The sequence below is a fragment of the Bos taurus genome, chromosome 11, assembly GCF_002263795.3.
Source record: "Bos taurus isolate L1 Dominette 01449 registration number 42190680 breed Hereford chromosome 11, ARS-UCD2.0, whole genome shotgun sequence".
In the NCBI taxonomy this organism is placed as follows: domain Eukaryota; kingdom Metazoa; phylum Chordata; class Mammalia; order Artiodactyla; family Bovidae; genus Bos; species Bos taurus.
The window spans coordinates 103,187,901-103,202,392 of NC_037338.1; positions in this window are offsets into that span (position 1 = coordinate 103,187,901).

The following is a 14,492-nucleotide window of genomic DNA, read 5'->3' on the forward strand; positions in this document are numbered from 1 at the left end:
CACACACACACACACATGCACACGCACACACGTGTGCACACGCGTATGCATGCACGCGCACACACATACACGTGTGTGCACACACACGCCCCGATCAGTGAACAGGGTGCAATGCAGTTTGACCCAAAGGCTGAGCGCTGCTACCAGAGGTGCCTGCAGAGGTGGGCAGGCCTTCTGTGGCCAGACTGCAGTCCTAAAGGCCCCTCCTGCTGTGGAGCCCCTCACCGAAGAGCGCCATCATCTGGAAGTGCTGGCTGTTCATCACGTCCTTGAAGTAGGCTAGGCCCTGCATCCTCTCCTTGACAAACCAGACTTGGATGATGGGAAGGGACGCAGGTCAGATTCACTGGGGCCCATGGGGTCAGAGAGGGTCCTGGAGCCCGAAAGAGGGCGACCAGAGGGAGGAGGGAGGCCTGTGCAGGGAGCCCTGAGGTCAGGAGGGGCAGGCTCCCGCTGCCCCGTGGAGGGAGGCAGTGGCTGGGGGCTGCGGGGACCAGGCACGGTGCCCCCTCTCTACTGGCCCCAGCAGGGCTGCCAGGAGCCAAGGCTCCTGGAGGCTCATCCCCGTGGGTTCTCCCAAATGCTTCAGGGAGCAGGTGAGCAGCTAACTCATGGCACCCAGAATTCCTGGCTGGGTCTCCGGATGAAATAAGGGGAGATGGCAGGCACTGTGCCGACAGGGTGCCGTGTCCCCAAAGCATGGGACCCGGTAAGTAGGGAGAGCACAGGGGTCCTGTGCCTGGGTGCAGGGCTAGCCTCAGTGAGAAAGGCCATCGCCAGGGGCGGGGGGTGGCCTGGCAATGGAGCTCCTGGGCTCCAGGAAACTGGAGGAAGTTGGTTCTCAGGTGTGGTGTAGAAGCACCACGAGCCGGTGTTGGGAGCAGCCAGGGGACTGACAGATCTGAGCGCAGGACAGAAAACGGCCAGCCCCCACCCGCCCGGGGAGAGCTAAGGTTTTCAGGGGGCTGCTGCTGCTGCGTCGCTTCAGTCGTGTCCCACTCTGCGCGACCCCAGAGACGGCAGCCCACCAGGCTCCCCCGTCCCTGGGATTCTCCAGGCAAGAACACTGGAGTGGGTTGCCATTTCCTTCTCCAATGCATGAAAGTGAAAAGTGAAAGTGAAGTCGCTCAGTTGTGTCCGACTCTTCGCGACCCCATGGACTGAAGCCTACCAGCCTCCTCCATCCATGGGGTTTTCCAGGCAAGAGTACTGGAGTGGGGGACAGAGAAGCCCAGACTCTCACGTTCAGGGCCTGGGTGTCCCCTCTGACATCCCGACGGGAATGCCATCTCCCGGAGACCTGGAGATCCGGCCCTCCAGTGGTCTGAGGGGTGAGTCAGTGGTCACTTACAGGATTGGAATCTCCCAGGTGATAGTTCCCAGAAGGGCATTTTAAACAGAAGGCATCTGCTTGGCTTCCTGGAAAACAGAAGTGACCTTGGAGCCCGTGTCTAGTGATGGAAGTGTCCCAGAATCTGGAGGAGCTGGGCCCTGGCTTCTCAAATAAGGTCCCCCTCCTTCCCTGCTGTGTCCCCAACCTGCCTCCTTCAACCCAGGGGTCATCTCCAGCTCATCCTCCCAGCCAGGCTCCTGCCCTGTCAGTGCCCCTCAGCGCCCCACCCTCCCCAAGGCTTCCAGGACCTTGGCCCGGAATTCCGCAGCATCTTTGCTCAAACAAAACAAGAAGATGGTTTCAACACTAGCCCCTGCTGTCGCCTTTCGGATGCTCTGGTGTCCTGCTCTTCCAAAGCAGGTGGACACCTATGGCCTCCCCCATCCGCGTCCCCAGCCAGCACCGACTTGGCCATGCAGAACGAATGGTCACAAGGTATCTGAGGAAGCTTGCAAATTTCTTCTCCCCCAGACCTCAACCTGGATGAAGTCCCCCCATCTCAAGCCCGGTGAGGCCTCAGGCAGCAGGACTGGCCTTTCTCTTGGACAAAGCTTGCCCACCTGTCGCTCAAGGAGGCTGTGAAGGTTTGGGGTGAGAACACATCTTCTTTACCTGTGTGTCTCCAGAGCCCAGGGAGGCGCAGAGTAGCCCCTGGAAGGTGCGGGGGGCCGGGGTGGGGGTGGGGAGAGGCTGCTGGAAAGGTCAGTGCCCTGACTGGCTGCCCTCCCCCCACAAGGACATGGGCTTGGAGCCTCTCGTTACGGGACCTTCGGAACTGCACCATCGGGTCTATCGTCAGAAACACGAGCTCAGCTTGCTGATGGCACCCAGCACCATTCCGGCGGGCTGTTGACCTGCGATGGTGAAGCCCCGAGCCTGTCTCCGCCCATCCCACCTACAGCGCTAAGCTGCAGGATAAGCCCGCCGGGGGGTCCACTGGGCGCATCAGGATGACCACTGGCCCGCCTGTCCTATGGACGAGAGGCCTCCGTGGAAGCCAGTCCGAAGGTTTGCCGTGTGCCCAGCTAACCATTCATTTCCAGCACAAGTGAGAGCCTGTAAGGGTGGTCCTCCCATGAACCCACGGTGACGAGCTTTGCAAGGTGCGGATAAGACAAGGCTTGTGAAGCACTTCCCAGGTAACTGGGGCTTAGTTCCTTCTCAGTCCATGATGGCGACTTGGCCTTATTTTTCATTACTTCACCACCTCATTATTCCCATGGAGTCTGCCAGGAGAGCCAGCATATAAACCATGTGGAAGACATAGGATCGACCCCGGTAGCTGCTGCCTGGCTCCGGAGCTCAGGAAGGGCCAAAGGCCCAAGGTCAGGATGGCGGACCCCAGGAATTGGCGGGGGGAGAAGGGCACTCACGTGATGTGCATTCTAATTTCCAAAGCAGCGCTGATGTTCATCACAAAGGTGAAGGGTGGCAGGGAGTGAAGCTTCTTTTCCCTGGGGATATCTAGGGTTCTGACCCAGTGCTTTATATACCATGCTCCTAAAAGCTGGGGGGAAAGGATGTCTGTAATAAGAGCTTTTGTGAGGAAAATATAAAATGATTGGGGGCTTCCCTGATGCTCCTGGTTTCCCAGTGGCTCAGGAGTAAAGAATCCGCCTGCAATGATATGGCTCCATAGGAGCCGTAGGAAACAGGGGTTCCATCCCTGGGTTGGGAAGGTCCCCTGGAGCAGATCTCCCAGAGGAAAAATGGCAACCCACTCCAGCATTCTTGCCTAGAGAACCCCATGGACAGAGGAGCTTGGCAGGCTATAGTCCATGGGGCCGCAAAGAGTCAGTCATGACTGAAGCAACTGAACATGGCTGGTGGTCCAGTGGTTAAGAATCCGCCTTGCAATGCAAAGGACACCGGTTTGACCCCTGGTCTGGGAAGATCCCACTTGCCTCGGAGCAGCTAAGCCTGTCGCCACACCTACTGAGCCTGCCTCGGCCCTAACCTCCTGAGGAGGGGGGCTGATGAGCCCATCGAGTGGAGATGTGCGAGGCACTGGGCCCCCCGAGAGTGGGACAGTTCTGGATTCAGAAGCGGGGAAGCAACAAGCAAAGCAAGAGGAGAGGAGGGAGCAAGTGGGCAGAGAGCTCACAGTGACGGTCAAGTCAGGTTAGACTGTGGCCTTAGAGGTGTCCACCTGTGCCTTATCAGCCCTGGTCTCGCAGGCATCCACCCCCTGTCTATTCATCTCATTTCGTGTGTTCATCAGCCATCCATCCACCATCCCTCCCTCCAACTGTTTATCCGTTCATTTATTCATCTATTCACCCACTTACCATCCGTCCATCCGTCCATCCACCACCCTTTTGCCTTTTCACTGTACATCCACTATCCATCCATCCATGCACCATCCAACCATCCACTGTCATCCATCTATCCAGCCACCATTCATCTATCTATTCATCCATCCATCCACCTACCATCCTCCCATCCTTCCCCTATCAACCCACCCTTCCACCGTTCTTTTATCCATCCATCCATCCATCCATCACCCGTCCATGGGTCCATGCACCCTTGCATTCTCACATTCCTCTGCCCACTGCCCATTCGTCTACCATTCATTTATCTATTCATTTTCTAGGTCATTGAGGAACCTGACATAGAAATTACTGTGATCGTGTGGCCAGACCTTTCTTTGTCCTGACATACTTGAGGGCCCCAGGCCCTCTAACCACTGCTCTTGCCAAACCCCATCCCCGGAAACCCAGGGCAGTTCTGTTCTGAGGACAAACACACATGTGCTTGGCAGTCCTTGGGTTTGGGGCAGGACCAGCGACCAGCATTGGGTTTCCCAGCACCAGCTCCAGCCTCATCCTCGGGTCCTGGAGCTCACTTTCTTGAGAGAATGAGGATGACTCTCAGGATTGAATGAGTGCAGTCCTCTCATGGGTGGGGAAGAGGGAGGACTCAGATATGGGTATTTAATAAGGAAAAAGGGAAGGAGAGAGGAATTTGGGTCCTTAGACCCAGACGGACAAGAAGCCATCAAGTTGACCATCTTTGAGAGAGGGAGGGTGGACGTGGGGAGTAAGGGGGCAGAAAAGGTGGGTGGGCCTTGGACACTACCCCAGAGCCCAGGTGTTGGGGACGCCAGGAGCACAGGCTCGAGTCTCGGGGACATCCAGGTCACATCCTTGGCTGTGCCAAGGAGGCACCAAGGCCCCTGAGAAGGTGAGGCTGTGACAGTCCCCAGGGGAACTCAGTAGTGACCGGAGGGTGGGTGGCATCTAGACGCATGCAAACCTCAAATACTGCTCCACTTGCACCATCGCTCTTCCAAGTTTTTAACATGCTTGATGATAATGTGTTTGATCTTTAATACTGACCCTAAATGTAGTCAGCCTTGCAAAATATAATTGGGACAATATTCATTATGTTTACGGAAGGGCTTGAGATATGCAAAGTTCCTTGCAAGCCATGACTTTGACCTCTGAGGGAACTACGTCTTAGAAAGGCCACCCCCGCCTTGGCCGTGACTTCACCAGGATTAAGAGGCCGAGAGGACCCACTGTGGATGGAAATCTGCCCAAAGGCTCCCTAAGCCTACTCCCTCTCCGGGTGGGCAGGAAGACACCATGCTCTAACAGGGGACTGGGCTCGCCCTGGCATCACCCAGCACCCCTCCTCTGTGTGGGAGACGTCCCTGAAGACACAGACAGGGGACTCAGGCTAAGTCCGCCTGGGGCGGGAGCAGCAGGACTGGGACCCTAGCCCAGCGCAGGCGCCTGACCTGGGCCACCCTCGTCCCCCCATCCCACCCTCTCAGAGCCCCTCACCTCCTGAGCACTGGTGGGGGTCAGCTGGGGCCTCTGGACCCCCAGCACGGACAGCAGACCCAGCCAGGCCGTCAGGAGGAGCAGCTGCCTGGCCGGGGTCCCCGTGTCTGCTCCAGGGGCACCTGGCCTCAGGGTCACTCATTTGCCCCTGGACTGGCGGGCCCTGCCCCCTCCCCTTCACAAAGGCCCCCCAGTCTGGCGGGGTGGGAGGGGAGACATCATTTTCTTTGGATCCCGTGAATGGAGGTTCTCAATCGTGTCATTAGCTCCCGTGACTCTTGGGTCGGACAAGTCCGGAGAAGCCTTGTCTGGGAGGAGAATGTTATCAGAACAGGAAGCGGTGCCTCTGGGTTCAGAGCCAGGAGATAAGGCAGCGGCTTCCTTGTGCTCCCCTCTCCCGTCCCGCGGCCTTCACTGCACCAGCCCCGGGAAGCCTGGACGCGCCCTGGTCCCGCGAGGCCCCTGGAGAGCCGGTCCCCGTCCAGGCTCCAGCTCCCGCCTTGGAGTTGATGCCCCGATATCCCCAGACCTCCTGAGCTCCAGGTGCAGCCTCAGGTCAGCTCTGAGCACCTCCTCCAGGTGGCCCACCAGGCCTACTGCACCCCCTTACCCCTCGCAGCCTGAACTGATCTTCCTGTGCTCTGGCCAGTACCCCAGTGTGGCCGAGAGGCCTCGCTGACTCTCTGGAAACTTCTCTGCTCCCCACGCAGCCTGAGCTGTCTGCCCTCCTCCCAAATCCACCTCCTCCCCATCGCTGCTGCTCCTCCCTGGTTCCAGCTCCGAGGTGCTGGGGCGACTCCACCGACAGAAACACAGAGGTCTCGCTTCCCCAGCCCCCATTCCTCTGCCTTTCTGCGCCCAGAACTTTCCGCCCAAGTGCAAATGGCATCATCATGCCCTGTGCAGGTGTTTGTGCACATGTGTGTGTGCGTGTGTGTGTGTGACGTGTGTGCATCTGGGTTTGCGTGTGCACACGTGTCTGCGCATGTGTGCCTCTCTGTGTGTGCGTATGTACATGTGTGTGGATGGTGTCTTGTCTGCCCAAGTGTGTGTGTGTGTGTGTGCTGCACGTACGTCTGTGTGATATGCGTGTCTGAGTGTGTGTGTGTGTGTGTGCTGCACGTACGTCTGTGTGATATGCGTGTCTGAGTGTGTGTATGTTTGTGTGCGTATTGTGTTGTGTGAGTGTGTCCATGTGTCTCCTATGCATGTGCACGTGTGTATGTACATCTATCCGTGTGCATGTGTGTCTGTGTGAGTGTGTCTGCCTGTGCACAGGTAGGGGAAGGCTCCAGACTGTTCCAACGCTGCACAGCTCTGACTCCAGTGGTGGGTGGTCCCATCCCCCCAGACCCCAGAACCTTCTATGACCCCTCCCCCTGACCATGCAGCCCCTCTGCTGGGGGCACATCACCCTGAGGTCACGACGAGGCCGGGACTCCCCTCCTGGGAGGTCCCCCCGCTGCTCCGGAGGGGCTCAGCCCTTCTGTGTGTCCCCCTCCTTGTGGCTCCTCACACACAGTTGCCCCTCCTTGCTGTCAGATGGCAGGAAGGAACGTCTGCTCCATGCAGTCAGCCTGGAGTGGGCACTGCCCCCTGAGAGGCCCTGGAACTGTCCCTCTAGCTGGTCCTGGCAGCGCCGCCTGTATGCCCTTCCTGGCCAGTCGAGGCCCAGGTGAGGCTGGTGGCGAAGACCTGAAGGTGCGGCTGGACCAGGGGGCCGAGCAGCTCAGCGTGAGACGGAGATGATCCTGGTGATACGGGGCCCAGTGCCATCACCCCTGATAAGGGGAGGGGGCGGGAGGGGCTGGGCAGGGAGGACGTGGGGGTGGGCCGAGTCAGAGGATCCAGCCCGGGGGCTCCATGGGGCGCTGCGGGGTCTGAAGGTGGACAGAGAGGCCACGGGCCGTGGGGCTGGCGGCTCTAGAGCCGGGAAGGAGAGCAGACGGGCTCTGCCCGGAGCCCGAGGAGGAGCCGGTGCGCTGGTCTGCGGGCAGATGGTGTGAGTGGAGCACGTCAGCCCCTTCAGGAGGGCGTCTGGGTGTCCACTCACGAGGGGCAGGGCTCAGGAAAGGCCGGGGTGGGGGTGGTCTCTGAGAGGAGCTGGTCCAGGCCTCGCAGGACTCAAGGCAGAAGATGTTTTCAAGTCACCGGGTGGGCTTTTCAGTGGGTAATCCAGCCTTGGAAGAAAAGCTATGAGAAACCTAGACAGCATATTAAAAAGCAGAGACATCACTTTCCTGACAAAGGTCCGTGTAGCCGAAGCTATGGCTTTTCCAGTCATGTATGGGTGTGAGAGTTGGACCATAAAGAAGGCTGAACACCAAAGAATCGATGCCTTCAAACTGCAGTGCTGGAGAAGACACTTGAGAGTCCCTTGGACAGCAAGGAGATCAAACCAGTCAATCCTAAAGGAAATCAACCCTGAATATTTATCGGAAAGAATGATGCTGAAGCTCCAATACTTTAGCCAGCCAATGTGAAGAACCGACACATTGGAAAAGACCCTGATACTGGGAAAGATTGAAGATGGGAGAAGAGGACGACAGAAGGGATGAGATGGTTGGATGGCATTACTGATTGATTCAATGGACATGAATTTGGACAAACTCCAGTAGATGGTGAGGGACAGGGAGGCCTGGCATGCTGTAGTCCATGGGGTCACAGAGACACAACTTGGAGACTGAACAGCACCCACCATTCAGCTTGAGATGACAAGCTCACTGTGGGCAGGAGAGTGGCCTCGTCTGTGTGTGTGTGTGTGTGTGTGAGTGTGTGTGTGTGTGAGTCTGTGTGTGTGTGTCTATGTATGTGTGTGTCTGTGTGTATCTATGTGTGTGTGTGTGTCTGTCTATGTATGTGTGTGTGTCTATGTGTGTGTGCGTCTATGTGTGTGTGTGTCTATGTGTGTGAGTCTATGTGTGTGCCTATGTGTGTGCACACACACAAAATAACACACAGTTATGCTCTCACAGTGTGGAGGCCCAGTGTGCAAAGTCGGGTGCTGTCAGGAAACTAACAGAGTGCACGCCTTAACCAGTGACGTCTGTGGCCCAGGACACGCTGTTGACCTGGCTCTTTCTGGGCTGGGTGTCCTGTGACTTCTGCCCCTTGGATCCTGCTCACCCTCTGGTCTGATCGCCCAGGTTCCTGCTAGTTGTATGAGCTGCAGGGTCCTCCTCCTGAACCGCTTCTGCTTAAGTTCGCTGAAGTCCCACCTGGTATTTGCGGTCAGAACCCTGAAAGCCCAAAGGCTACAGAACAAGTTAACTACCGTGACTCCTGCACAGAAGCCTGGGGCAGAACTGGCCCCTTGGTGTCCCTGGACTGCATCCATCAGACAGAAGGACAAAGAGACATAAACTTGTGAAGGGGAAGAGAAAACCCGTGGAAGGTGCATTGAGAGCCCATTAAGCTCAGCTGATCCTGCAAATGTCTTTATTCAGAGACGGATTTAAGAATCTCTGTGTGGTGTTATTAACACAGGGAGTGGGGGCAGGGGTTCGGGGGGAGGGGACACATGTATGCCTATGGCCGATTCATGCTGATGTATGGCAAAAGCCATCACAATGTTGTAGAGTAATCATCATCCATCAAAATAGATTAAAAAAAAAACACACAGGGAGTGAAAGGGCAAAATTGCAGCTGCTCGGATCTCATGGAGCCTGGGCTTTAATAAGATATCAAGACTTGCATTTACCATTTACAACAGGTAGACATTTCTCCTCCCTCAGAGAAGGATAGTCTCTGGGAAGGAGCTGCCTGAGAGACAGGCGGAGAGCTCCCTCCCCTCCCCTCTTATGTGGCCCCTTTGCAACCCCATGGACTATACAATCTCTGGAATTTTCCAGGCAAGAATACTGGAGTGGGTGGCCTTTCCCTTCTCCAGCAGATCTTCCCAACCCAGGAGTCGAACAGGGGACTCCTGCACTTCAGGCGGACTCTTTACCAACTGAGCTATCAGGGAAGCCCCTATGTGGCCTCAGGGACCCCCGAAAAGGCTCCTTAGGCTCTCCTTCCATCAGAGTGGGAGGAGCCAGCCCAGGGCACCCCGAAGGCCCAGCTGTGCCCTCACTGCTGAGAAACAACAGGGCACAGACCCCGGGCGTGTCAGGGGTGTGGGCTGGAGCAGGGACTGTTCCTGGGCTTTGCTCACATGGGACCCTCTTCCTTTCAATTCCATCCAGACCTCCCCTTTTCTTACAGCTGGCTTCAAATACCACCCCCTCCAGGAAGTTCTCCCGCTGGCCACGCTTCCCCCCACAGCCAGTGGGACAGATAAGCTCTGTGCATCAAACTCCCAATAAATCTGAGATGCAGAGGCCGGAGCTGGGATGGGGGAGTCCTCCCAGGTGGGTTTCTGGTTTCACACCCCACCCTCCTCATGTTCCCCTGAAAGATCCAGCCCACCACCACCGGGGCCCCTTCTGAGGCTGCACTACCGACAGTGACCAGCAGGGGCAGAGCATACCCGGAAACAGGACAGGATCTGCCCCAGGCCCCGGTCTCAGGGGAGGGGGCTCCCAGCCCCACCCTCTCTGATGACAGAGGAGGAGGCTGAGGCCCGGGTCAGGTTGGGGCTGCTGGGGCAGTTCTGTGCTCCCCGACTTTGCGGGGGCCCCAGTTCCCTCCCCAGCGGCGCCACCTGAGCCAAGGCTGGGGTCCAGTGTAGACCAGTCTCCTGAGGCTCTGCAGGCAGCTCCGAGCCCACCAGCCCGAGGCCTGGCGGGGGGCTTTGTGAAGCCTCGGCTCACTCCAGGCTGAGAGGGCCCCAAAGTCCAGCCTCCAGGGAGGTGGGAGGCTCTCAGAGCAGGGTTTGAGAGCTCAGGGTTCAGAGCAGGGTCTCTCCCCCCTACACCTGAGGATCCTGGTCCCCCTCGGCCTGGCCCTCAGACCCCCACCCTAGAGAGCCCTCCACCGCAGATCCCAGCAGCTCCAGGTCCACGAAGGGGACAGCCCCCTGTGCCGTCCGGGTTGGGGAGGTGAGGAGCCTAGTCTCCTGGACCTGCCAAAGCCACTCCCCCAACACCCCAGCCCCCGTCAAGCCCCCCACCCCAAGGCTCCCTGTGGAGCAGCCTAGGACTCCCCCCACACACTCTGCTGCCGCCCCCAGGGCCGCCTCCCTCAGCCTCCAAGGACCCCAAACTCGTCCTAGTCACCTCCCAGGGCCAGCTTTTGACAAACCCCAGGCTTGGGGGCCCAGCCCCTCCACACCCACATCCACCGTTTGCTAGATGAGCTTGGGCATGGTGATGACTTTGTGAATACAAGAGGCACGATCCATGAGGGAAATAATCGGTAAGCTGGATTTCTCTCTGTGAGACACAAGGATGAGAGAATGAGAAGAGAAGCCAGACCAGGAGGAAAGATTTCAGGGACACATCTGACAAAGGACTGATATAAAAAAGTTTTTAAAAAAGAAAAGTCTCTTGAAACTCAACAATAAGGAAACAAACAATTCTATTAAAAAATGGGCCAAAGATCTTAACAGATACCTCACCGAAGAAGAGATCCAGATTGCAAATAAACACATGAAAAGATACTCCGCCTGGTCATATATCCAGAGAAAACCATAAATCAAAGTGATACGTGCACCCCACTGTTCACTGCAGCATTGTTTACCATAGCCGGGACGTGGAAGCAGCCTGAATGTCCACCAGCAGATGAACGGGTAAAGAAGCTGGGGCATATATGTATATATATACAATGGAATACTACTCAGACATTAGAAATAATGAAATAACACCATTCGCAGCAACATTAATGGGCCTGGAAATTGTCATATTGAGTGAAATATGTCAGAGACAAATATCATATGATACTGTGATATGTGGAATTTTAACTCTTTGCAACCCCGTGGAACAGCCCCCCAGACTCTGCTGTCCATGGAATTCTCCAGGCAAGAATGCTGGAGTGGATTGCCATTTCCTTCTCAAAACAAAAAAACAGTACAAATGAACTTATTTACAAAACAGGAATAGGGACACAGATGGAGAAGACAAACTTATGGTTCAGTTCAGTTCAGTCGCTCAGTTGTGTCCGACTCTTTGTGACCCCATGAATCGCAGCACACCAGGCCTCCCTGTCCATCACCAACTCCCGGAGTTCACCCAGACTCACGTCCATTGAGTCAGTGATGCCATCCAGCTATCTCATCCTCTGTCGTCCCCTTCTCTTCCTGCCCCCAATCCCTCCCAGCATCAGAGTCTTTTCCAATGAGTCAACTCTTTGCATGAGGTGGCCAAAGTACTGGAGTTTCAGCTTTAGCATCATTCCTTCCAAAGAAATCCCAGGGCTGATCTCCTTCAGAATGGACTGGTTGGATCTCTTTGCAGTCCAAGGGACTCTCAAGAGTCTTCTCCAACACCGCAGTTCAAAAGCATCAGGAGGGAAAGCAGAGAGCCGGGGAGGGATAAACTGGGAGACTGGGATTGACATGCACACTTCCATATATGAAACAGGGAACTAATACAGATATGGTGCACAGCACAGGGCACTCTTCTCAGCCCTCTGTAATGGCCTATATGTAAAAAGAATTGAAAAAAAGAGTGGTTGTATGTGTGGGGGGGGCTTTCCTGATAGCTCAGCTGGTAAAGAACCTGCCTGCAATGCAGAAGACCCTGCTTCAATTCCTGGGTCAGGAAGATCCCCCAGACAAGGGCTAGGCTACTCCGCCTGAAATTTGGGAGACCTGGGTTCGATCCCTGGGTTGGGAAGATCCCCTGGACGAGGGCATGGCAACCCACTCCAGTATTCTTAACTGGAGAATCCCATGGACAGAGGCGTCTGGCGGGCTACAGCCCATTGGGTTACAAAGAGTGGGACACGCCTAAGCATCGTAGCACAGCACAATACATATGCATGTGTGTAACCGATGCCCCCTGCTGGACGGCAGAGACGGATGCGATGTTGTGAATCAGCTGTACTCTAAAAAATAAAAAAACACTAAGCACTTTCTAGAACAACAACAGCATGCTCCGTGTCCTATGTCAGCAGGGAAATGCAAATTAAAGCAACAATAAGATGCCACTACACCCCTGTTGGGGAAGCACGGGTGGCTTAGTGGTAAAGAATCCGCCTACCAATGCAGGAACCACAGGAGACTTGGATTCGATCCCTGGGTTGGGAAGATCCCTTGGAGAAGGAGATGGCAACCCACTCCAGCATTCTTGTCTGGGAAATCCCATGGACAGAGGAGCCTGACAGGCTACAGTCCATGGGGTTGCAAAGACCTGGACATGACTTAACAACTGAACAACAGCAACACCCCTATTGGAATGGACAAAATCTGGAATACAGACATCACAGACTCCAGGGAGGGTGTGGACCAACAGGAACTCTCACCACTGCTGGTGGGAATGCAAGGTGGTACAGCCACTTTGGAAGATGGTTTGGTGGTTTCTTGCAGAAGCTGACAAACTCATACCATGTGATCCAGCAGTTGTACTCCTTGGTATTTATCCAAAGGAATTGAAAACTTATGTCCCCGGAAAAACCAGCACACGGATGTTTATAAAAGCTTTATTCAAAATTGCCAACACTTGGAAGCAGCCAAGATGTCCTTCAGTAGGTGGATGGATTGTTAAATCGTGGTCCATCCAGACAAGGGGATATTATTCAACATTAAGCTGCAGTACAAACAGACAAGGAGGATTGTTCAACACTGGAAAGAAATGAGCCATGAAGCTGTGAAGGAATCTTAAATGCATGTGACTAAGTGACACACACCTCTCTAAAAGGGTACACACGGTTTGATTCCATCGATATGACATTCTGGAAAAGGCAAAATCAGGCCAGTGGTAGAACGATTGGTGATTGCCACAGACTGGTGGGGGCAGGAGCTGGGAGGATGTTTAGGGCGCTGAGAATAGGCTGCATGATATTAGTGATGGATACACACCATACGTTTGTCCAAACACCAAGAGTGAGCCTGAAGGCAAGCTATGCACTCCGGATGATTATGACATGTTAATGTAGGCTTTTCAGTCATGAAATATTTACCACCCTGAGTAAATACTGAGGACAGGGGATAGTAAGGACAGGGGGCTATATCATGTGCTGTAGAGTGTCTATGAGAAAGCTCTGCACCTTCCCCTTGATTTTGCTGTTTTATCTAAAACTGCATAAAAAAGAACTCTTCAATTTTTAACAGTGTACAATTCGGTGGATTTTAATATCTTCACAAGGTTGTGTCATCATCAACACTCTCTCACTTCAGAAATCTTTCCTAATTACTGTGCTTAGTCACTCAGTCTTGTCTAACTCTCTGCGACCCTTTGGATGGTAGCCCCACCAGTGTCCTCCATCCGTGGGATTTTTCAGGCAAGAATACTGGAGAGGGTTGCCATTTCCTTCTCCAGGGGATCTTCCTGATCCAGGGATCAAACCCCTGTCTCCTGCATTTCTTGCTTTGCAGGCGGGTTCTTTACCCGCTGAGCCGTCAGGGAGGCTGAGAAATGCAAGTCAAAACTACAATAAGATTTCAGCTCATACTGATCAGAATATAGACTGGCCTTCAGTGAGATCCTCCGCAGGCCTCTGGAGCTCTTCCTCCGCACAGCCTTCTCTGCTCCAGCACTTTGTCATCTCCCTCGAGTCGTCTCAGATCCCGCAGACCCTGGTTTGTGCTGTGCTCCGCCTTGATCGCCTCCCCAGGCTGTAGCGTTGGATCTCCCCTCTGACCCAGAGCTTTTCCCTCCCAGGGATCGCCTTGCATTGCCTGTGGGCCAACATCTAAAAACAGAGACTGTTTCACACATCTGACCGGTTTTCTATTCGTTTGCTGTGGGTGCGTAGGTCCACACCCTGTGATTCCCTGACGGCTGGGTGGACCTCAGCGCATTACCCTTCTGGCCTGGATTACAAGCAGCATCTTTCTGACTGATTTCTCTGCCTTTATGCCTTTATTCTCTGCCAGCGCCCTTCGCAAATTCTATCCTCAAGGCGGCAACTGGAGTGACCCTTTGAATCCAAAAGTCATTCTCTGACTTTGTAAAATCTCTCCGTAGGATCTCCGTTCCTCAGAGTAAATGATAAGGTCCGCGTGGTGGCCAGCACGCTGACGCCATCAGGCCAAGCCCGCCCCCGCTCCGACTCACACGTGGTCCAGGTGTCGTCCAGGGACCACCCGCACGTGGTCCAGGGCTCCAGCCCCCTGCCCTCCTGTGTGTCCCTGACACATGCCCAATCCTCTCCCACCTGAACACGGGCCCTGGGTGATCTTTCCACCTGGAAGCTTCTCCACCTGGTGATTTCATGGCTCACTTCCTCCAATATCTTTATTCAATGTCCAAAGGTCACTCTGCTGTCTC